Here is a 26836-nt window from a genome sequence, read left to right as displayed (position 1 = left end):
CCTAGGGTGATGATTTCGGGAAAGCCCTAGTAAACTATTGTCGGGTTGTGTTTCTAAAGTGTAGGACTGAATCTTGAATTAAGATAAGGATGTGAAGATAGAAGGGATATTATGAATTTTGGCTAGATACGTAAATTATAAGGGTAGGATCCCTAAGTCATGTTTACTGTCTTTTCAGGATGGACCCGGGTGGTGGCAATGCTTATGTGAGCGGTAGTGAGGGTGCAGGGCCCTCAGGTGCAGGTGGAGCTAATTTAGATGCATTATTATGTAGTGTAGCTCAACAGGTCATGGCTCAGATCGTACAAAGCTCCAGGGAGCAGGGAGGCCCATGTGCAGGCCACGAGTGTACGATAGAAAAATTCACCAAGTTGAATCCTCTGGCATTTTCAAGAGGAGCTAATCCTGTAGTCACCAAAAATTGGATATAGTAAATAGAGAAAGTATTGGTTGTGCTACAGTACACAAAGGAGCAAAGAGTCTTATTTGCCACCTATAAGCTGATAGGAGAGGCCGAAAGATAGTGGACTGTTGTAAAACTATTGGAGGAATAGAGGGTGGTGCCTATAGTTATGACTTGGTACAGGTTTAGAGAATTATTCTTTGATAGATATTTCCCAGTCACTACGAGAGAAGCCAAAGTAGAGAAATTCCTGAATTTGAAGCAGGGACAGCAAATAGTCCAGCAATACGCAGCAAGGTTAATAGAATTGTCTCGCTTCGCCGTGTATATTGTTCTTGATGAAGCAAAAATGGTGAGACAGTTTGAAAGAGGTCTGAGGCAAGAAATTTATAAACAGTTAGTAGTGTTGAAAGTGCAGGACTTTGCTGAGTTGGTAGATAGAGCAGTTGTGGCTGAGGCCAGTGAGCGAATGGGGGTAGAGGAGCAAGGACAGAAGAAAAGGTCCACACCTTCAGGTTTTTCGACAGGGATCTAGCCAGGGCCAGTGGAGGAGAGGAAATTATGTCAAAGGATAGAGGCACGAGATAGGGGGTCATGAGGTTTAGGGAGTGCAGACCTACCCTGTATGTCATACATGTGGGAAGAGACACTTGGGAGTGTGTCGAGTGGGGAGAGGTGTCCATTATCGCTGTGGTAGACCGGGACATTTGGTACGACATTGCCCTACACCACCTAGTACCGCTTTTGCTCCTAGACCTTATTAGAGAGAATATCAGGCACCCCATGGAGGCCAGCAGAGGGATTGAGCTCCGGCGAGGGAATATGCTTTAACGTCGGGAAATGCGGAGGTCATAGGCGACGTCGTAACGAGTACCCCTACTGGTTTATCACATCAAACATTGTTTTATTTGATACAGGTGCCACCCATTCGTTTGTGCCTATGGGATACGTTAAATTGTCTGGTGTTGAGACACAATTATTAGATGTTGAATTGTCGGTAGCAACACTGACAGGGTCAGTGGTGAGGTGTCGTAGGGTGTTTAAGAGCTATCCAGTAGAAATTCAGGGGGGAGTATTACCAGCTAACCAAATTGTGCTAGATATGCATGGATTCAATCTCATATTGGTTATAGACTAGCTGGCTACTAACCATGCTAGTATCAATTGTTATCCAAAAGAGGTGACATTCATACCAACGGGAAAGCAAGAATTCAAATTTGTGGGGTCACGAGTGTTTTCTCCGCCTTAGTTAGTTTCAGCGATGTAGGCAAGGAGATTACTCCAAGTTGATGTGAGGGGTTTATGGCTTATGTAAAGGAGATGACAGAAAATGAATTGAAGTTTGTCAGTACACTAATGGTAAAGGAGTTTCCAGATGATTTTCCAAAGGAACTACCTAGGTTGCCTCTCGACCGCGAGATAGAATTTTCTATCGACGTACTTCTAGAGACGGCACCAATTATTAAAGTTCTTTATCGAATGGCTCCAGCAGAATTGGGAGAATTAAGGGATAAGTTGGAGGATTTATTGAATAAAGGGTTTATCAGACCTAGTGTATCGCCCTGAGGAGTTTTATTTGTGAAAAAGAAAGACGGGTCTATGAGGATGTGCATAGATTACAGGGAAAAAAACAAAGTAAAAATTAAGAATAGGTATCCCTCCCCCCATATAGATGATTTATTTGATCAACTCTAGGGTACCCAGGTATATTTTTAAGATTGACCTCAGGTCAGGTTATCACCAAGTGAAAGTTAAAACTAAGACATCTCAAAGACAGCTTTCAAGACTAGGTATGGGCATTATGAATTTATAATTATGTCTTTTGGTCTAATGAATGCTCCTACTGTATTCATGGATTTGATGAATAGAATCTTTCACTAGTATTTAGACCAATTCGTTGTGGTTTTCATTGATGGCATACTGGTATACTCGAGGAGTTTTGAGGAGCATAAGATGCACCTAAGGCTAGTACTTCAGATGCTTATGGAAAATAAATTATATGCCAAGTTTAGTAAATGTGAATTCTGGTTAGAGGAAGTTGCATTTCTAGGGCATGTTATATCAGGGGATGGAATTTCAGTAGATCCCAGCAAGATAGAGGCAGTGGTGAATTGGGTCAGGATGGAACATTCAGGAAATTAGAGTTTTTTGGGACTGGTAGGTTATTCTATTGGTTTGTACAGGGATTCTCAAGATTGTCAATGCCTTTGATGCGACTAACTAGGAAGAATGTCAGGTTTGAATGGAATGAGAATTGTGAGCAGAGCATCCAAGAATTGAAATGGAGGCTTGTCACTGTGCTAGTATTAACCATTCCATTAGGAGGTGATGATTATGTGATTTATAGTGACGCTTCTTTGAAAAGGCTCGAATGTGTGTTGATGCAGCAGGGTAGAGTGGTAGCTTATGCCTCTATACAATTGAAAAAATATGAAAAGAATTATCTCACCCATGATCTAGAATTGGTTGCAATGGTTCATGCATTAAAAACTTGGAGGCATTATTTGTACGGAGAGAGATGTGAAATATTTTCAGACTATAAAAGTTTAAAGTACTTCTTCGCGTAGAAAGAGTTGAATATGCGGCAGAGAAGATGGTTAAAGCTCATCAAAGATTATGAATGCACCATCAGTTACCATCCAAGTAAAGCAAATGTGGTGGCTGATGCGTTGAGCCTAAAGTCCATGAAAGCAGCATTGTTAGCAGCACAAATTCAATGCTCGATCCAGATGGACTTAGAGAGGCTTGGTGTGGAGCTAGTAAAGAGTGATCACTAGGAATTTATTGCCAACCTGGTGGTGCAGCCTACCCTATAGAAAAGGATTAAATTAGCCCATAAAAATGATGCAGAGTCGATGGAGTTGATAGCTAAAATGCAGGATGAACAGGGAGGGGAGTTCATTATTTCTGATGATGGAGCTCTAAGGTTCCGTACCAAGTTATGCATGCTTGCAAATGTGGATATCAGAAGGGAAATCCTTGAGGAGGCTCGCAGATCATTATACACGGTTCATCTAGGTAGCATTAAAATGTATAGGGATCTGCGAGAGTCTTTCTGGTGGAACAGCATGTAGAGGGAGATTGCTGAGTTTGTGCAGCAATGTTTGATGTGCCAGTAGGTAAAGTCTGAACACCAAAGGCTGGCGGGCCAGCTACAGCCACTTCACATCCTTGAGTGGAAGTGGGATCACATTTCTATGGACTTCATGATAGGTTTACCATCGGTGCAGCAGGGGCAGAATGCTATTTGGGTGGTCGTTGATTGACTGATGAAAATCGCTCACTTTATCCCTATCAAAGTCAACTACTCTATGGACAGACTGGCATAAATATATATTTAAGAGATAGTATGATCACATGGTGTGCCAGTGTCTATAGTATCAGACCAAGACCCACGTTTTACATCACGATTTTGGAGGAGCTTGCAGGAGGCTCTAGGGTCTCAGTTATCATTCAACATGGTGTTTCATCCTTAGACAGACAGGCAGTCAGAGAGGATGATTCAAATATTAGAGGATATGCTCTGGGCATGTGCGGTAGATTTTGGGGGTAGTTGGACCCAGTATATGTCATTAGTAGAGTTTGCATACAATAACAACTATCAAGCTAGCATCGGTATGGCACCTTTCGAGGCGTTATATGGTAGGAGATGTTGTTCTCCACTATACTAGGATGAGATGGGTAAGAGGCAAATTTTGGGATTAGAGTTAGTGCAGCATGCATACGATAAAGTATGACTTATCAGAGACAGAATCAGTGCAGCTCAGAGTCAGCAAAAAAGTTACACTGATACTCGCCGCTGAAAATTAGAATTTGATATAGGAGATCATGTGTTTTTGAAAATAGCACCACTGGAAGGAACTATAAGGTTTGGGAGGAAGGATAAGTTGAGCCCTCGGTTTATTGGCCCATTTGAGATACTTGAGAGAGTGGGGTAAATTGCCTACTAGTTAACTTTACCACCAGTTTTATCCAAAATACACGACGTATTTCATGTTTCTATATTAACAAAATACATCCCAAATCCCTCACATATGATCAGCTATGTAGGGATAGAACTTAGTAATAATTTGGCATATGAAGAAATACCAGTGTAGATTTTGGATAGGAAAGAACTGGAATTGCACAGTAAGAAAATTCCATTAGTATAAGTCATGTGAAGGAATCACATAGTGGAAGAAGCTTCTTGGGAGCTTGAAGAACAAATACGATAGAAATACCCACACCAATTTAGTGGGGACCAGCTGTAATCAGGAAAAATGCAGATAAGTATGTTAAGTTTCTTTTGTGTAGGTTAATCGGTACATGTAATAATTTTCTATTAGTATGTAGTGTTTTGGTTTTGGGAGAATTTTTTTTTTTATGTATATATTGTAATTCCCCAGAACCTTGAATGTAACCATGGTATTTCTCCACATAAGTGAGGGTAAGTAATAAAATAAGTAGCTCATTTTTCTTCAAGGGATGGTTTATATTATGGATAGCAAATTTTGAGGACGAAATTTTAATAAGGAGGAGAGAATGTAAAGACCCAAATAATTATAACAATTAAATAATAAATGAAAAGAGAGAAAAGGCATTTTTTTTTTAAAGGGATTCAGCAGGGACTCGTCGACGAGCACATAATACTCATTGACAAGTGGCCTATTAGGAACGTAGACGAGGACACAGGTCTCATCAACAAAGAGAATTTGAGAGGGGTTATATTAGAGCCTGAAGTTCATTGATGAAGGTTACAAATTCGTCGACAAACTCACCACTTGGACTCATCGATGAGGTGACGTGTCTCGTTGACGAGGCTGCACTTTATAAATATACCAAACTCGGGTTTCTAGCGAGAACTACATGCAAAAACTCCTTCTCTCTCTCTAGAATTTTGTCTCCTCTACCTTCTCTATATATTTTCAGCTTCGTTCTTCTCTTGTTCGATGATCAGAAGCCGCCACGCTACTCCTGGGAAGATTTTCTACAAGTCTGCTAGAGTATATTGTTGTTTAGGCCAACTTAGACACTATTCTAAAATTTGGGTAAGTTGGTTATTTTAAATTTTATAAGGTATTTGGTATTTGTGGACTGAGGAAAATGTATTAGGTGAGTTAATACTAGAGTTTTGTGAGAAAAAAAGTAAATTTTAGGGTGTTGAGCTGGGAACACACACAGTAGCAAGTTTAGTTAATTTTGTGGGCTTCTTAGTAAGTTAGGTAAGGGGATAAATTAAGTCAATATTTTCATGAAATTATTTATTATTATACAATATTTATTTTCAGAAACTACGTATGATATAGTACAGTGTTTGGGAATACTGTTGTTGATCAGGGAAATGGATTTTATGCATTTTAGTAGAAAACATGGTTTCAGTTCAGATTTTATATTTAGAATAATATTCACATTTGTGTGGCATGAGTATGATTTTTAAGGAAAATTATATTATACTAGAATATTATGATTTCTCATAATAAGCTTGTTATAATAGTATTCAGAAAAGCTATAAAAATAGTACAAGAACTATGGTTTTTAAATAATACATTAACAGGGCAGAAATATCATGATTTAGTATGTTATGTTTTATGCTGGCACAAATTTCATGATTTATACAATATGATATGCTGGTGTAGATGCCAAGATTTATATATTATGATATGCTGGCATAGATGCTATGATTTATGTCAGTGTAGATGCTGTAAATATGCATGTTATGTCAAGATTCAAGAAAGTATGATCACGTCAGATATTTTTATGATATTTCTATGAAATATGAAATAGTTATGTATCTGTATTATGAAATGTATTATATGTTATCAGAACCTAGATGGTTTAGTTTCACGAAGCACGATAACATAGCTATATGTTTAAGATTACGTTTATGTTAGTGCTACCACACATCTTAGATAGAGTGTGGAAAATGGTAGTCAATGTGGCTTCATGGTAATGTAGGTGTCCCACTGGCAGTCCAGACCAGGTGGGGCAAGCCTATCATACTTATAGACTTATGTTTGACTTAGTGTGGTCGGCCAGCCATTGCTAGGTCCTACCTTCGGGCCGCACAACCCTGTCATGTGGGGGGTAAGACATGACATCAGCTAACTATCTATCCTGGGTATTATTTTAGTATTGTACAGTTATATAAAATGATTCACATGTACAAAAATTTAGTATGTTATATTATGTCATGTCAAATCATGTTTTATTCAGAAACTTTACAAGCAATTTTACATGTTATACAATTAAGTACAGCCCATGTTTATGTCACAATAATACTCACGTTGCCACACACTAATATTAGTTTATCTCCCTTACTGAGAGGTGTCCCACCCCAGCATTACAAACATTTCAAGAAATCTAGGTAGGAGGGCGGATAGAGCTCCACAGTAGTAGAAGTTGACCGAACTACCCTGTCAGAAGGATAAGTAAGTAAGCTAAGGTCAAATGGGTTTTTGGGATTATAACCCTAGGATACTTTTTAGACTTTTTGTGGATGATTGTATGTATATGACAGACTTAGTAGAATTCTGTGAAAACTAAGGTGTAGTCCCAAGAGGGGCGGTGAATTGATTTTTTTTTTTTTTTTTAAATTTAATGATTTTCAAGAATCCTTAACCTCTTTTAATTCTTTTAATGAATCCTTGACTTCTTGTTGATTTATCCAATACACAAAAAATACTTAAGTTTTTATACAATTCTCAAAAACAATATTCAATCCACAACCATATGCCAACAAAGTAACCAATCAATTAAACATTCAATCAAAAAAACTTTAGAACAATTCTCAGCTTTTGTCAACAGCCTCATGTATATAAATTTGATTTAAGCCCTATAGAAATGAATACGTAGGCTCTGTAGAGAATGCAATTTTCCTTTCAATTGATAATCAAAATAACATCCAATCAGTCTTTCCAAAAATAGAATTCCAATAAACCTTTAGTAAATACGTTTTGGGTTGTTAACCAATTAGAATACTCCCTTACGGTTTCCATAAAATATTGATTAACCAACGTACTCCCTTTCGGTTTTCGCAAGCCCAACAAAAAATTAAGCTTTGGTTTATTTAATTTCCAATATACGTTGTTTTTATGATTGAAAGAATTACAACATCCACACAGTTTATATTTTTGCTGGAATTTAAAGAGAGTAAGGGAAAGAGAGTGACACCGTTATTTTTACAAGGTTCGGCTTATCCCCAGCCTACGTCCTCGCCTTAGGCAAACAACCTAAGGATTCCACTATGCCTGTTCCTTTCTGGGTGGACCAAAACCGTTATAAATAACCTCTTTTTTAGGAAGAGAAACCTCTCCAAGCGATAGCCCACACTTGGTCCAACGATCCAAATCAATCTTGAATCGTCAAAGAACTACTAAATAAAAGTAAGAATCTGCTTACAAGAACACTCTCAAAATAGAACAAATTTGTACAAGTTAGAGCACTTAATATACTTCAAAGCAAATACTATATAGAAAATACGAAACTCGAGATTGAGATGTCACCAAAGGTTCTTTCTTATAGATAGAGACAACTTAGTTGCAAATCAAAACCAAGGCTCTTAATCAACCAACAATTTCGTAGAGTTTTCCCAGCAAGAGTGTAAGCACATAGGGATTTAGGAGAGTATGAACGTAGAACTCTTTGTATTTCTTGAGTGTGTATTTTCATTGAGTAAGGGAGGTATTTATAGACTCTTCCATGGAAGAGGTTCCTTATTTACCAAGTTGACTTCGAGTGTTTGGTCAATATCACAAAAGATTTGAAATCCTAGAATTAATTTTGAAAAACTTCTTTAGTTTGAATTTCAAAAACTCCATGGTGTCAGTCGGCTGACTCACTCAACTTGGTCAAATTTTGTGTAGGTTAGTCGGCTGGATAAGTGGCTGACAGCGTTATGTTTGTCCAAGAATTATTTCAATAAATAGTCAGTCAGCTGACTGAACACGGTTCAAAAATGGTCAGTCAGCTGAGTAATCATTGTTCAAATTGTCAGTCGGCTGGGCAGGTTTTTCATTCTTTATGTTTGTCAGTTGGCTGGCTGAACTTAGTTGAATCCTAGTCAGTCGGCCAGACAGACCATTCTTTTTCAAATATTTTCATTTTTTATTTATAAACTCTAGTTTTTTTTGAAAAACTCAAATACAACTTCTTCAAAATCATTTTCAAGAGTTTGTTTAAGAGATGGTCTCTAAGTCTTTTCATCCTAAAGAGCTTCATATATCTAAATAGTATTGGATTGAAGTACTTACAAATATCTTTCTAATCGTGAACTCATTTACCTCTAAGTCTTCAAGTCTCTTAAGGTTCAGCTTTACTTCAACTCCCACTTAGCCTTTAAGCTCTTCATTTGTCTTTCATTGCTTTAATATTCTAAGAAGCTTTCTTTAATTTCTAGCTTACTTTCATGATCATGAGTGTGGTTTTACTTAATCCTAAAATAAAGTCACTCGAAAACACATGTTAAAATATCCTTCATTTTTTATCATAAAAACAAGATTAAAAAGCCTTGTTAGGCCAACAATCCCCCCCCCCTTTTGATGACAACAAACGAGGAGCAAAGATGAATGTTTCTTAAAAAAAAACTCTCCCTCACTATATGCATTCTTTCAATATGTTAAGCATGTAACATCAAATACATATAGTCAATTTGCTCAAAGTCAACGGCAAAGATATTCAATATGCAAATGACTCATCATAGGCTCAAACATAGCATTTCAGAATTTCAAACATAGCATTTCAATATACTTAACTACTTAACATGACATCTTTGCTTTTTCCCAATTTCTCCTTTGGACATCATTTAAAACAAGGGGAAATACGTAGGTTAGTTGGTTGACCACTCGAATGACTTGGGTTTTTATAAATGAGTCTCATGTTTTTTCGTCAGTCAATCGGCTAACCTCTGGGTCAGTTGGCTGACTGGTCTCTGTTTCAGAAAAATAACCTAGTCATACGGCTAAGTCTTGGGTCAGGCGACTAACTATAAAACTTTTCTCATGCATCTGTTTAGTCGGTCAGTTGGGTCCTTGGTTAGTCAGCTAACTATTGATTTTTTTGAAATTTTGATTATTTGCACAATTTCTCTACTATGTAGTAGACTAAGATCTCTTCTAATTATTATGAATCTGTCTTATGAGAGAGGTTTAGTGAATATATCAACCCATTGATCATTTTTATTGATGAATTCAAGAGTTATATCCTCTTTTTAAACATTATCTCTTAAAAAATGATGTCTTATGTCAATGTACTTGGTTCTTGAGTGTGAAATAGGATTTTTGGATATGTTTATCGCACTCATGTTGTCACACTTAATTGGTATAGTTGTGTATTTTAAATTAAAATCTCTTAATTGTTGTTTCATATATAGTGTTTGTGCACAACAACTCTCGACTGCTACATATTCAACCTCAGCAGTTGACAAGGCCATAGAATTTTGTTTCTTTGAAAACCAAAATACTAATGATCTTCCTAAAAAGTGACATGTGCCACTGGTGCTTTTTCTATCAATTTTGCATCTAGCATAATCTGCATATGAATATTTAATTATTTCAAAGCCGGTGTCTTTTGGATACCACAGTCCAAGTTCAATTGTGCCTAATAAGTATCTTAGAATTCTTTTTACAGCAACTTGATGAGATTCATTAGGTGTTGATTGAAAACGTGCACAGATACACACACTAAACATTATGTCAGGTCTACTCACTGTTAAATATAGTAAACTTCCAATCATGCCTCTATAATACTTTATATCTAAAGGTTTTCCTTTCTCATCTTTATCTAGGCTGATGGAGATACTCATAGGGGTTTCTATGGGTTTACTACTTTCCATATTGAATTTTTTGATCATTTCTTTTATGTATTTGGATTGACTTATAAAAGTCTCATTATTTGCTTGTTTTATTTGTAGTTCAAGAAAATAGTTTAATTCTCCTATCATGCTCATTTCATATTCTTGTTGCATACATTTTGCAAATTCTTTACATAGATGTTCATTAGTAGCACCAAATATTATATCATCTACCTACATTTGAATTAAAAGTATGTCATCTTTCTTGGTTTTAATGCACAAGGTACTATCAATTTTTCCTCTTGAAAACCCCTTTTCTATTAAAAATCCACTAAGTCTTTCATACCAAGCTCTTGGGGCTTGCTTTAACCCATACAAAGTCTTAGTTAGTTTAAACACATAATCAGGATTTTCTATATCTTCGAATTCGGGGGGTTGTTCAACATATACCTCTTCATTTATATACCCATTTAAGAAGGCACTTTTAACATCCATTTGGTATAACTTAAATTCTTTATAGGAGGCATAATCTAATAGAATCCTTATAGCTTCCAATCTAATTACAGGGGCAAAGGTTTCATCATAGTCTATCCCTTGCTCTTGGTTATACCCTTTAGCTACAAGTCTAGCTTTGTTCCTAATGACTATACCATTTTCATCCCTTTTGTTTCTAAATACCCATTTAGTTCCAATGATCAAGTGATTTCCAGGTTTGGGTACTAATTTCCATACTTTACCCTTTTCGAATTGATTTAATTCTTCTTGCATATCAATTATCCAAGAGTCATCTTTAAGGGCTTCTTCAACATTCTTAGGTTCATCTTAAGATAGGAATGCATACGATTATATAAATTCTTTAAAGAGGATCTAGTAGTTACACCTCTAAATGGTTCACCTATAATTTGATCTTGAGGGTGATTTCTTACATACTTCCTCTCTCAGGTAATTCAAGATTTTCTATAGGTTTATCTCTTGAGGTTTCTTCATTTTCTTCTTTTTCTTCCTTAATTTCCAAATCATTTTCCTTTTTGAAAATATCATCCTTTTCTTCATTTTTAACTTCTTTTGAAAAAGGGTTTGCTTCATCAAAGTTTACTTGAATTGATTCAATAATGGTTAGTGTTCTTTTGTTGTAGATCCTATAGGCCTTACTATTTGTTCAATATCTTAGGAAAATTCTTTCATCCGATTTAGCATCAAATTTTCCTAAGTCATCTTTGTTATTTAGAACAAAACACTTACACCCAAAAAACATGAAAGTAAGTTATGTTAGGTCTTCTTCCTTTTCATAATTCATAAGGTGTCTCGTTTAGACTTGTTCTAATAAAAACCCTATTAATTACATAGCAAGTTATATTTACATCTTTAGACCAAAAATACTTGGGTAAGTTATTCTCATTTAGCATAGTTCTTGCCATTTCTTGAAGGATTCTATTTTTCTTCTCAACAACTCTATTTTGTTGAGGGGTTCTAGGTGCTGAAAAGTTATGGCTTATGCCATGATCATTGCAAAAATTTTCAATGTTCTTACTTTTAAACTCTCATCCTTGGTCACTTAGGTTTGAAACATTGTAACCTTTCTCATTTTGAAGTTTCTTGCATAGAGTTATTAGCAAATCACAAGCTTCATCTTTGTTAGCTAAGAACAGTACCCATGTGTATCTAAAGTAGTCATCAACAATTACGAAGGCATATTGTTTTCCTCCTAAACTTTGAGTTCTAGTAGGTTCAAATAAGTCTAAGTGTATGAGTTCTAAGGGTCTACTAGTTGATATATATTTCTTCTTTTTAAAACTTGTCTTGATTTGTTTTCTTAGTTGCCAAGCATCACAAACTTTATCTTTGATAAACTTAGCATTAGGCAAGCCCTTTACTAAATTATTTTTAGAAAGTTTGGACACAATTCATGCTAGCATGTCCTAATCTTCTATGCCAAAGCCAGCTATTTTCACTCATAGCAGTCAAGCAAGTTACATCTTGAGAAATTAGGCTATCAAGGTTTATGAAATTAGAAATAGCTTCCCAAGAGGGGGGGTGAATTGGCTTTTAAAACTTTCTTTTAACTTCTTTTAAGAATCCTTAACTTCTTTAAACACTTAACCAATTCTTTAACTTATTTGTTTAATTTCACCAATCACACAACAACTTAATTAAACAACCAATCAATTAAAAGCAATCTTCAATCAATTTATTTTCCAAGTATAAGTCAAACAACAGACAACCAAACCAAGATATAAAGTATTCAACACTTTGGTAATATAACAATTCAAGATGGTTGTTTGTTTATATTTGCCAAAGTTGAACCAAGCCCTGTAATGAATAAGAATTTATGCTTGCTGATGTAAAGCCCTGTATAGATGAATCAAATCACTCTTTCCAAATATTTAGAACTCAAATAAACTCTTCGTAAATTTATCTTTGGGATGTTAACCAAGCAACGTACTCCCGTAAGGTTTCCGCAAGATATGGTGTCAGCAACGTACTCCCTTTCGGTTTCTGCAACCCAAATCAAAATTAAACCTTAAGTTTGTTTATTTTTCCAAATATATGTAGTTTATATGATTCCTAAATTTTAAACCATCCACACAATTTAAATATGCTGAAAATAAAGAGTAAGAGAAAGAGAGAATGAGACGGAGATTTTTGCGAGGTTTGGCTTATACCCAGCCTACTTCCTCGCCTTTGGCAAACCACCAAAGGATTCACTAGTTCAGTTTCGTTGACAGGTGAAACAATGCCGATTACAACACTCCTTGGTTAAGCTAGAGCCCGCCTTCTCCAAACGATATTCCCTCGTTCGGTCACTCCTTACATAGGCTAGAGTCCGCCTCTCTAAGCAATGTCCCCTTGCTTAGCCAATGATCCAAACGACCCTTGGAATGTCAAAGAACTATAAGAAGCACAAGATAAGACTTGCATACAAGTATACTCTCTCAAAGAGCAAGTTAGTACAATTTCAGCACTATATACTTTGAATGTAAAATACCAATATGAAATACAATGAAGCTCAAGTGTAGAATTCAAAAATATCCTTCTTAGAAGAGGATTAAAAGTAGGAATTCAAAGGAGGAATAATTAGCACTTCAGAATTTCTCAGCAAAATAGATTTGTAATGAGTGAGCAAGAGAGCTTTTGGAAGAACAAGAGTGCTTTCAACTTTACAAGCAGATTTTTCAATTCTTGGATATGTTTTAATTTGCAAAACCATGTATTTATAGGCTTTCAAACTTGTTTCCATGTTACAAAAGTTTCCTTTGAGTGTTTCCCAAAATTTTAGAAAGTTTAGAGCTCAAACGGCTATATTTTAAAACATAAGAAAAAAAAATTTTGCCCATTAAACAGTGTTCAGTTGACTAAAGTCATAAGTTCAGTCAACTAAACTGCTACTGCCTGCTATATATTCCGTATAGAAAATATTCAGTTGACTAAACTTAATCTTTAGTCAACCGAAGTCATCTGTTCAGTCATCTGAAGTCCCTCCCGTGAACAGTGTTCAGTTGACTAACAACAGTGACCCCCCTTCAGTGTTTTAGCCATAAATTTTTATATATAACTCCAAAGTAGGTGTTCTTGGTGTCAAAAGAAAGCTAAGAGAAAATCCTAAATCTTTGTGTTCATAAATTTTTAAAATAATGAGGTTTTGATAGTTAAAAATACACCTGAATACGGCTGTATCAAAATTGACAGCAAAATAGAAAAACCCCTTTTTGGTGCTTTTTATTCCAAAAATGATTCTAACCTTTTTAAAATAATTTTTGACTTTATAAAATTATTTTAAAGATATTTTAAAAGGTATTTAGGTCCAATATGTTAACTAAGAGCGTCAAAATATTGCAAACGATATTTTAAACATTTAAAGTACTTACATGAAAACTCTTAAAACTTTTCTCATTCTTAAGTCTTCATGTTTTGTTTCTTCAAGCTCCCATCTTCTTTGAGCTTTATCACTTTGCCTTTCTTTGGATCTTTTAGTATTCCTTGGCTTTCAACAACTCATTCCTGTCTTTCTTCAAGCTTTCATCTTTTCTTCAAGCCTTTAAACTTTAAGCTTTATCACTTTGACCTTTGCTTTCTCATATATAATCCTTGTGGGCACTTTAACCTTGCTTTCTCATATATGAGCCCTGAAACAACATTACTCACACAAATATGTTAAATTCCACATGTTTGTTAGCATCAAAACAAGATAAGAAGATTTTAAGCCTCGTAAGGCCAACAGTTTATACAATACACATTATTCATTCTATGTGCCATGAATAGTATTTCATGATCCCTAGGATTTTGTATTATACATTTATCTTTCTTAAAGATTATTTCAAATCTTTTGTCATTAAGTTGGCTAATACTTAATAGATTATGCTTTAGACCCTCCACTACCAAACATTATCAATAGTGAGTGAGGAATCTTTACCTATTTCACCAATTCCAATAATTTTACCTTTTGCGTTGTCACCAAAGGTTACATATCCTCCATCCTTATAAGTGAGAGAAGTGAACTTTGATTTATCCCCCATCATATGTCTTGAACAACTGCTGTCCAAGTACCATTTCTCTCTAAATGGAGTGGACCTAAAGCAAACCTATAAGAAAGGGTTTATGTTGTTATTTTTGGAACCCAAACTTTCTTAACTTTCTTTAAATCTTGTCTAGTTTTAGTGTTTATCTTTCATTCATTTTTTACTTTGATGTAATTTTTCTTGAGTGGACAATTAAACATTATATATCCTTTATTTTTACACATGTAGCAAGTAGTATGCTCATAAATGTTTGTCGATGAAGTACTTGCATAGTACTTAGATTGATTTACAAAATATCTCATAAACAAGTTTTTCTTTTCTTTTGTTTGGTGTTCCATTGTAACCAATTCCTTCTTTGCTGTTAGCCATCCTTTGTTGTCCTACCATTTTTTCAAAGTTTTCTTTACCTCTAGTAAAGTTGTAAATAATATTTTCCTTATCTTGAATTGAGTTTTTAAGACCAATTATTTCTAGTTCTTTCTTGCCATCTTCATTCACTTGAGATTTTTCTCATTTTTGAGACATGTCATTTACTTTCTTCTCAAGCTCATCAATTTTTAAGTCTTTTACTTTTTCAATAATTTTTGAGAATTCAAGCTGATTTCTAAGTGATTCATTTTATTGTTTTAAGATTATGTTCCTTTTTGAGACCTTGATAAACTTATTATGAAGAGAGAATAATTCAGCTTGACGTTCTTTATAAGAGGCATACTTTCACATGAATCATTGCATGATTCATCACACGAATCTTCCGAGAAGGAGTAATAAGAGTTTACCTCTTCATTGTGTGTCATGAAGCACATGTTTGCCACTTCTTGTTCGCTGGATTCACTCTCCGATTCATTTGAACTTGTGTCGTCCCATGTTGTTTTCATTGCAGGATTCTTTTTCTTCTTTTCCTTCTTGAGCTAAGGGCAGTCTGGCCTTTTTACAGTGATAGCAAGCAAGAGGTTCATTTTTGCTCTTGTATTCCTTTTTATTATTTTCACCTTTTTTAGTTTTTGACCCTCTAAATTTTCTAGTGTATTTTTTATTTCTTTTGAAGAATTTTCCAAGTCTTCTAGTTATGAAAGCTAATTCTTCATCGTCTAATTCACTGGAGTCATTATCTTCTTCACTTGAAAGTTCTTTCGAGGCTCTTAAAGCTATAGACTTCTTATTTTTATTTTCAGTGTTTCTTTCTTTTATAGCCATTTCATAAGTTAGAAGTGATCCTATGAGTTCATCTAATGAGGTTGTTTTAAGGTTTCTACCTTTTATTATGGCTGTGACTTTCGGTTCCTAAATAGGTGGAAGTGCTCTTAAAATTTTTCGAATCATCACATGGGTGGAATATGTTTTTGCGAAGGCACTTAGTGAGTTTATGATATGTGTAAACTTAGTGTACATGCTTGTTATGGTTTCATCAAAATTCATCCTAATAGATTCGTATTCACTAGTCAACATATCAGTTCTACTGTCTCTAACATCTACTGTGCCTTCGTAGGTTACTTCCAATTTATCTCAAATTTCTTTTGTTGTTTTACATAACATCACTTTATTGAATTTATTAGCATCAAGTGCACAATAGAGGGCATTTATTACACTATAGTTAACTTGCAATATTTTATGATCTATTTTGGTCATCTCCTTGTCTTCCTTAGGTACTTCTTTTCCATCCACTAGTTTAGTGGGGATTAGGTTACCATTTCTGACAACCTTCCATGCCTTCCAATCCATTGTTTGAAGGCAGATTCTCATACGCTATTTCAAGGTGTAGTTGAGTCCACAAGAAATGGGTGGTCTAGTTGAGGATTAACCCTCACCAAATACTCCTATTCGTGTCATCTAGATCTTTGTATAGCTTCTTGTTAGGATTTACTATAATGAGACTCTGATACCAATTGAAAACTAAGGTGTAGTCTTAAGAGGGGGGGTGAATTGGTTTTTTAAAAAATTTCTTTTAATACTTTTCAAGAATCCTTAACCTCTTTTAATTCTTTTAATGAATTCTTGGCTTCTTATTGATTTATCCAATACACAACAAATACTTAAATCTTTATACAATTCTCAAAAACAATATTCAATCCACAACCATATGCCAACAAAGTAACCAATCAATCAAACATTCAATCAAGAAAACTTTAGAATAATTCTCAGCTTTTGTCAGCAACCTTGTGTATATAAATTTTATTTAAGCCCTATAGTAATGAATATGCCTGTAGAGAATGCAATTTTCCTTTCAATTAATAATCAAAATAACATTCAATCACTCTTTCCAAAATCAGAATTCAAATAAACCTTTAGTTAATAGGTTTTGGGTTGTTAACCAATCAACGTACTCCCCTACGATTTCCGAAAAATATTGATTAAGCAACGTACTCCCTTTCGGTTTCCACAAGCCCAACAACAAATTAAGCTTTGGTTTATTTAATTTCCAATATACGTTGTTCTTATGATTGAAATAATTACAACATCCACTTAGTTTATATTTTCGTTGGAACTTAAAGAGAGTGACACCGCTGTTTTTATGAGGTTCGGCTTATCCCCAACCTACGTCCTCACCTTAGGCAAACCACCTAAGGATTCCACTATACCTATTCCATTTCAAGTGGAACAAAACTGTTATAAATAACCTCTTTTTCAAGAAGAGAAACCTCTCCAAGTGATAGCCCATGTTTGGTCCAATGATCTAAATCAATCTTGAATCGTCAAAGAACTACTAAATAGAAGTAAGAATCTAAGTACAAGAACACTCTCAAAACAGAGAAAATTTGCACAAGTTAGAGCACTTAATATACTTTAAAGCAAATACTATATAGAAAATACGAAACTCAAGATTTAGATGTCACCAAAAGCTCTTCTTATAGATAGAGACAACTTAGTTGCAAATCATAACCAAGGCTCTCAATCCACCAACAATTTCGTAGAGTTCTCCCAGCAACAGTGTAAGCACATATGGATTTAGGAGCGTATGAAAGAAGAACGCTTTGTATTGTTTAAGCGTGTATTTTCATTGAGCAAGGGAGGTATTTATAGACTCTTTTGTGGAAGAGTTTCCTTATTTACCAAGTTGACTTGAAGTGTTTGGTTAATATCACAAAAGATTTGAAATCCTAGAATTAATTTTGAAAAACTTCCCGTTTAGTTCGAATTTCAAAAACTTCATGTAGTTAGTCGGCTGACTCACTTAATTGGGTCAAATTTTGTACAGGTCAGTCAGTTGGATAGGCGGCTGATAGCGTTCTGTTTGTCCAATAATTATTTCAATAAATACTCAGTCAGCTAACTGAACACAATTCAACAATGGTCAGTCGGCTGGACATATTAGGGTGTCAATCGGCTGACTAATCCTAGTTCAAATTGTCAATCGACTGGGCAAGTTTTTCATTCTTTATGTTTGTTAGTCAACTGGCTGAGCTTAGTTGAAACCTGGTTAGTCAGCTTAGTTGAAACCTGGTCAATTGGTTGGATAGACCATTCTTTTTCAAATATTTTCATTTTTGATTTTTAAACTCTAATTTATTTTAAAAAAACTCAAATACAACTTCTTCAAAATCATTTTCAAGAGTTTTTTTAGGAGATGGTCTCTAAGTCTTTTGATCCTAAAGAGTTTCATATATCTAAATAGTATTGGATTGAAGTACTTACAAATATCTTTCTAAGCATGAACTCATTTAGCTCTAAGTCTTCAAGTCTCTTGAGGTTCAACTTTACTTCAAGTCCCACTTAACCTTTAAGTACTTCATTTTTCTTTCATTGCTTCAATATTCTGAGAAGCTTTCTTTAATTTCCAGCTTGCTTTCATGATAATGAGTGTGGTTTTACTTAATCCTAAAATAAAGTCACTCGACAACACATGTTAAAATATCTTTCATTTGTTATCATCAAAATAATATTGAAAAGCCTAGTTAGGCCAACACTCTGGTATTGTGTTTGATGTGGTATGGCAAGTATGTAATTTATATTTTCCATTGCTTAGGAATTAAAGATGTATGACGGGTATATCCCTAGTACTCATTAGTCTAGGTTGATCATGATTAGTTCAGTTTTAGCAGGCTATCAGGGTTATTATAAATGTTGTTATGTGAAATATATTTCAGTTTTAGCAGGCTATCAAGGTAATTATAAATGTTGTTATGTGAAATATATATATATATATATATATATATATATATATATATATATATATATATATCTCACATAACAACAGAATAGGCAGGTCGTTACACCTAGTGTGCACTTGGTTTGGAACCCAAGCTAGTTTTATAAGGTCCAAATGGGAACCTATGGATGAAGTAGCAGTGATCCACAGTATGACCTTCTTTTTGACAGTGAGTACACTTTGGTCTAGGCTTACGAAACGGCTTGCCATCTTTTGGGGTAAGGAGAATACCTTTTGCAACTAATGCAACCCCATTAACAGGTGAGGGAGTTTGGATGTTCTGTTGACAATCTTTTTTAAGAACTAAACTATAGATGTGGTTGATCGTGAGCAAAGGATCCATCAAGAGAATCTGGCCGTGAATCGCACTCTAGGAGTCATTAAGTCCCATAAGGAACTTCATAGTGCACTGTATTGTTGGTATGGAGCAACGTCTCCCTTAAAGAGATTAGACCGAAGAGATGACAACTCATCCCATAGTGATTTCAACCTTGTAAATTAGGTGGCCACAGACGTATTACCTTGAACAAGATTATGGATTTCTTGTTCAAGATGATACATCCTAAGACTATTAACTTGAGAAAAACGCTCCTTCAAATCTATCTAGATATCTCAAGTAAGATCACAAAAGAGAACACTAGTAGAAATTTCTTTTGAAAGAGAGTTGAGAAACCATGCTTTTACCATGTTATTGCAACGATTCCATTTTCGACACTCGGCAAAAGAGGTCTTGGAGGGCTACAATATAGTACCATCAATGAAGCTGACCTTGTTCTTGGTGCTGAGGGCAATGACCATGGATTGACTCCATGTGTTGTAGTTGGTTGCAGTCAAAAGATTGGAAACCAAGACGATGCTAGGATTTTCGGAATTACTGAGATAAAAAAACATGACTTGGATCATCAAAATTATTGGTGCCTACAGTATTGGTAGCCATGGAGACAAATAGAAGAGGTGTTGACCCTATGGGTCATACCCTTTTTTGATTATAACAAATACTCAGGTATTTAATGTTTGCCGAGTTGATGTGTAGGTTTATTTTAGCAATATCATATAATGGCACTCGGAGACTCGGAGGAAAATGAAGACCCTAAAAACCCTAGTTCTAATTTAATTGTTGTAATTTCTATTTGGGTCTGTAATATTTAATTAAGAAAAGGCATGTAATAATCTGCATATCATGCATGTACAACTACAAAGCTCAAAAACCATAGAATGACTCTAGGTCCTTACACATATCTTGAAAATCAAATGACCATAGATAAGGAAGGTATAGGTTTTATTGGAATTGAAAATAGGAAAAGGAAGAACCTATATATGGGGTACTTTGTAAAAGAATCGAAACACTATGCTAGTACCTCTTCCAGTCCATACACTCACACCATATGCATCTCATGTAAAAATAAGGTATACACAAAATTTGATTGTCCATTTAAAAGAAAAGGTGTGAAACCCAAACAAGTATAGAAAATTAAAGAATCACCAACTCTTAACCCATCGAGAATAAAATCTAAAAAAATTATATGGGTTGTTAAGAAAGAAAACCCCTTGAAATTCAAGGAAGAATTTGCTCAAACAGGAATTACATGATCATATAATTCTTCCTTAGCATTTAGGTTTAGCCATAGGGGGTAGTGTTGACTAAAGACTTAGGAATTACAAGAGTATTAATCCAAAACCATGTATTTTAAATTAAATCCTTTAGAGCTTCAGTTTTGTGAATTAAGTTAAATGGCTAAAATGATTAACATAGGTTTCAATATAGATGATAGAACAATATTCAAAGAAACCTATAAACGAACCTTAACATTCAAAGTCATTTGAACTTAGGCCTCTCACATGCATTGAAATTCATGTCAATAGAGGCAATATAGGCTTAGAACTCTCAAAGAAATAATCATTGTGACATTTTGGTCCAATAGGCCAAAAGAATTCATGCCAAGTCTAAATTCATTGAAAAACTTAATAACCTTGGCTGGAGAAAGTTGATAATTAAGAAAAGGAATAAATTGAATAAGTGTATAACTCAAGGGGAGCATATATTCTTCCATGATTATACATAGTAAAATGCTCTCAATTCTTATTTATGCTTATATGCTTGTATGCTCTTATGAGAACAACTCTACACAAATCTCATAACTATCCATTGTTAGCTATTGCTCATATTATCCATTGGATAGTTCATTTCTTTTATGAGTTGTTGAGTGAACTACTGGAAAGCATGCTTGTGTTGAAAACCTCCTGCATGGCGGATGCAGTGATATAATTTGCATGCTAGTTGTGGATATTAGGTTGTTGCTTGCTTTATATGTTTTATCTGTTGAAAACAACCTACTATCAAATATAGGTTTTATGGGAAATTTTCCTATATACAAACGGCATGCTGCCAAAATTTCTCCAGGATTTTTCCATATAAAATTTTGTATTAAAGATGATTATGATAAAATTAATGTTAAAACATTTTTGAAAGGATGAGTGAAATCTAATAGATAGTTAAACTTCATCCTAGCATAATCATCAACCTTTTAGGAAGGCTCAGATCCATCCCTATAGCAAGCGCATAAATGATCCATATGCATCACTTTTGTTTATTGAAATATTGAGGCTCTTCTGATATCCCTGAACATTATATCTTGTGCTTAAAACTTTATGTTTTGACATGGAATGTTCATGGGTCATGAACTCCATTGCATATCTTAATAGACACTTTTCTGATGCATCTATGGTCTATAGGGACAACTATACTAATCAAGTGACAAATGTAATTTGCAAATACTCAGTATAGTTGATTTTGAAGATTTGGATTGATGACTTATACTACTAAGCATAATGAAATTAATCTTTGGTTAGTATAAGTAATTTATAGTATCTAAGAAATAATTCAAATTGATAGGGGGGGGGGCGCTTCTAAAATTAAAATGCCTATCATATTAAACTCACAAACTTTTTAATTTAGATATGGTGTTTAATTTGCCACATGCTGCTTATGTTTTTCATATGATCTTGCATTTGATTGTTAAATCTTTAGGATCATTATGGTTGTGTTTTTTAGGTCATGCTTAATTTTGTACTTAAATGAAATACCAGAAAAATAGTGCTTACATTGTCTTTAAAGCTTCTTTTTCAGCAAGCACACCCCCAGCACTATTTTGCAAACATTAAAAAGGGGATATATACACACACACACACATACATATTTATTATAATACTTTATGGCCAGATCAATTTTCAAAACAAAATCTTTTTCCTCTTGCCTCATTATTATTATTTACATATATGTTTTTCAAAATTGCATAACTAGTTCTATAACTTCTATTTTATGTATTGAGAATACTGAACTGTTTGAGTAGTTGTGGATAAATTGTTAGGTTTAATAAACTCAAACAGGACCTTTTTATACAGGATTTATTTTGGAAAGTCCTATTTTCAAATGGCATGTTGCCGAAATTTTTCAAAAACTTTCCAAACTTATTGTGTATAAAAATGATATTTTCCTCTAATTTGCCTATATATACTTGAATGTTTATCTAGACCCTTTTTGCTATTGCCAAAAAGGGGAGAAGTAGGCAAGTATTTGTTATCATCAAAAAGGGGGAGATTGTTGACCCTAAGGGTCATACCCTATTTTGATTATGACAAATACTCAGGTATTTAATGTCTATCGAGTTGATGTGCTGGTTTATCTTAGCAATATCATATGATGGCACTCGGAGACTCGGAGGAAAATGAAGACCCTGAAGACCCTAGTTATAATTTAATTGTTGTAATTTCTATTTAGGTCTATAATATTTAATTAAGAAAAGGTCTGTAATAATTTGCATATCGTGCATGTAGAACTACAAAGCTCAAAGACCATAGAATGACTCTAGGTCTCTACACATCTCTTGAAAATCAAATGACCATAGAAAGACCTTAGGGAACACCCTTCGATTGACCGACACTGGATTTTTTTGGTGCCTTCAAAAGGACCTAGAAATGACCCTAGGACACTCATGCATGCACGCATATGAATGATCACTTGAATAGGGTGAGTGTGCAATGAAATAGGACCAAAATGCACAAAATTTGTACCTTCGGTCAACCGACTTGTGCAATTCATTCTACCCTCGGTCGGCCAAACCTAGTCTGGGTCAACCGGTTGACCACAGCTCGGTTGACCGGGCTATGACAGTTCAATTAATCCCGGTCGACCAAACTCCTAGGAAGTCAACATTTTGACCTCCTAGTGGACCGCGAAAAATTTGTATACCACCAACCTGATCGACCAAGTTCCCATGTGTTGAAACCCACTGATTTGGTTAACCGACCGGCCTAGTCCATTTTTACCCTAGTCGACTGAACCTCGGATATATGGAAAAATTGCCTCGAACATACATGTCCGGTCGACCGAGAGGATAGTTCATTTTTAGCGTGGTCAACCAAACCCCAAGAACTTGGGTCAACCGAAAGTGTTTCTAGTCGACTGATGCTCTCGAATTGGACCTATTTTTTAACGCAATTTAATTTTTTATACAAGGTTAATGGGGTTAAAATGTTTTGAAAACAAATATAACAATGCCCTACATGTCCTAACGTCTATAATTTTTCCTATCTATATATATAGGGCTTCATTTGCAATAACTAGCAGGAGATTAGCTAAAATAATTAGCAAAAATCCTCTTAATTTCAAAAACCTATTTTAGCCTATTCCATTCCAAATACTCACATATATTCATTCCCTTGATACATCTTAACATTGTGAGTATATTTTGTGTGCTAGTACTTATTAGGTATTGCTAATACTCCCATTGCCCAGCTTGAATATTTGATATTGATTTTGGGGAGTTTGGTATAGCTTATCTCACAGTTTTTTATTGATAAAATCTTGTGTTGGGATAAACTGATAAGTTTAAGGATCTTTGCATTGTCATTGCAAGATTCCTATAGCTTTATTTTTATGTGCAAAACATTTTACTATACTAGATTTCAAATAACTCTTGTGCTTGATACAATTTGAGAAAATCTTTTTGAGTTTGTTTGAATGATATTGCTAGCATGTTTGAAACACTAAGCTGATATTGAGATTTCATATACGTTGCTTTCAAAGATTAGCTTGCTTGAACACTTTTGTGCTTAATTAGATAAAGTCATTATATTGAGTGTAGATTGCACATATACACCACTGAACTTACAGTTCCTACATATTTGGTGTGCATTGATTATATTGTGCATAATTGGATACATATCTGCTTTACATGAAAGCACAATCATTGTACCATTTGATTGAGTGAATATTGTTGTATTTCTAGGCATGGACTGAGGGGGCGGTAATCCAACCCGATAAAAATTGTGTAGGTTGAGGTCAACCCTATGTTAATTGACCTGGTTGTAAAGGTTGAGGTCAGGTGCTAATTGACCTGGTTTGTTTAGGTGCCGCTCCACTCGTTTAAGTGAGCAATTATAGTGATAATCCTTATGCTTGTTAGCCAAGGCGGGGACGTAGGCACAATTGGCCAAACCCTGATAACATATCGTACTTGTTCTTTACATTTTTACAATTTATTTACTGCACATGTATGTTATATTGTGAATGATTGGGTTTACATTTGCATAAACAGACTCTACGTTAAGTAATATTGTTAATCTGATTTAACTTAGGCGATATTCTTTAAATATCCAATTCACCCCCCCCCCTCTTGGGATTGCACCAAAGCTAACAAGATTTTTTTTTTTTAAAGATGAATATGGGTATATGGCTATCTGGGCTTTAGTGCTGCATAGAAATTGGTGCACCCACGAGTTACCTTAGTATTTGTACAATTAAAAATTAAGAATATGGGGGCAGCATACAAGAAGATTTGAGAAAGGTAAGGTGTAAATATGAGATTGATTAGCAGGGATATTGTCGGTGGTGGCGAGAACGGATGACGATAGAGAGTCGAGGGTGGTCATTGCCGTCGGGAGTCAGAAAAATTATAGAGAAGATCTACATGTAGTTTGGCAATGATGATCCGATCTACGTTGTGTCGAAAGAGGTAGAGAGTCGTTGGTCGGAGCCTAAAGAAGTCTGTGCCAGAGAGATCGGCAATAAAGCATGGAACAGAAGCAACAGGGGCGATCGGCGATGGTGGAGAGAGAGAGAGAGAGAGAGAGAGAGGCACAAGTGGCTTTGCAATTGGCAATCAGCGATCAGTGATTAACGTCGAAATCCTAACTTGGCTTTGATACCATAAAGAAATTCAGAGTCTAGAATTTGGTGAGGAAGAATAGAATTGAGAGAAAGATTTTCTATATTTTTTTGTGTGTATTTACATTGTACAGCACTCCTACTTATAAAATTTCTTCAGTAAACAATTAAGGTAAATCATGTTAATTACACCAATTAAGCATCCGTGTCTCGTGGTTTGACTAATCTCAAGAGAGAATTTTAGTCTTTATTGCCACACAGTGAATCTTGGGTTGCCTTGTGTGTATGATCTTCATATGGAAATCTTGTTATTTCCTTAACAGTACATGCATCCGCTGAAAGGCTGAAATGGGTCATTCCAAAAATGTAGAATCTATGTATAAGTGATGTGAAAAATAGAAATGAGATATTGTGCTCAATGGATCCGCCAAAACCCGGCTGTAATATGACCGATCGAGATCAAAACACATAATCTTCTCTCATTGTTGTAATTAGTAGATAAAAGGTCCTCTAGGTAGTTTGTTTGTACCAAATATAATTGAAAATGTACAAAATCAAAACATCAATGTTTATCACATATTTTTCTCTTCTTGCCTTGTGTGTCTCTGCACTCTAATCTTTTGTGCTTGTTTATGCAAGCAGTTCAGCCTGTGCTATGTGGTTGTTGGTTCTGGCTTGGCTTTTGGCTTTAGGCCTTAGGCCTTAGGCTTTAGCTATTGCCCTTCTTTTCAACGGTTGCTGGGGGTTTTGACCCTAGTTCCTTCCTGCTTGCTCTGCTTTCACCAACAGCGATTTGGTATTTTTATTGCTTTTCTGCTTCATGTTGGCCCTCCTCGTTTTGGGCTACTGCTTTCTTTGATGTTTGACTCTTCTGTTTGTTATGTTACTCCTTTCTCTCCCTGCCACAGAATGCAACACTTGGCGGCATGGAAGCAAAAGGCTACCCACAAAAAAAAAAAAAAAAAGGCAAGAAAGTAATAAAGCTTTAAAGTGGCTGAATCAAGCAATAAAAGTTTGTTTGTTCCTTGATGATACATGGCAGTCTTCTTAAATCAGATAAGAGACAACTCCTGTCTGGCCATCATTGGATTCAATTCATTGCAGTCCTTGGGATGGGTTCATTTCATGCCATAAAGTTTTAATTAGGCTGCTTCCAGAATTATACATAGCTAGAAAATATGTAGTTTTGTTAGGTTAATTATGTTGGGTCATGTTTAATGACATCTATAAATAAATGCACGTACTATGTTTTTCATTTAGCTTCACTTTATGCCATATTTATTTAAATTTATGGAGCAGAATCTTAAAAAAAAAAATTACGAAGAAAAAGGGTAGTTCGTCGAGAGGGAGTGAGAGGTGGAATTTCGCATGTATAATTATTTGTGCATTCACACTCTATTTTGTAGAGAATTTTTTTTTTTTATAAAAAAATAATAGTATCGAGATCGTTTGGGCACTTGACTAATTTATCGGGATAATGAATGTATACCTTGAATTTACACCAAAGTCACCCTTGGGAGCAAATTAAAATTACTTATTTTTAAAGTAATCATGTCCACTAATATTTCAACTATTCATTACCACTTGTAGAATGGAATCATATTCTGCTTTGTTTGAATTGACAAAATAAACCAATAAGTAAATTTAGAATAGCCCCTGGACTGCTTTGCAGAACAGCAGAGTGGCCGCAGCCTGTGTGGTTTAGCCTTTTAAGTTTTCTTTTCAATTCATGTTCTCTCTGTTTATTATTCTTTCTCACTTTTATCTTCATCTTTATATATATATTCATTTACAACTGAGTGTAAAGAAATTTCATTTACTAATTTGTGAGCTTGTCCCA

This window comes from Malania oleifera, chromosome 10 (assembly GCF_029873635.1).
Source record: "Malania oleifera isolate guangnan ecotype guangnan chromosome 10, ASM2987363v1, whole genome shotgun sequence".
In the NCBI taxonomy this organism is placed as follows: Eukaryota; Viridiplantae; Streptophyta; class Magnoliopsida; order Santalales; family Ximeniaceae; genus Malania; species Malania oleifera.
The sequence above is the reverse complement of the archived record's forward strand: the minus strand, read 5'-3'. Positions refer to the sequence as shown.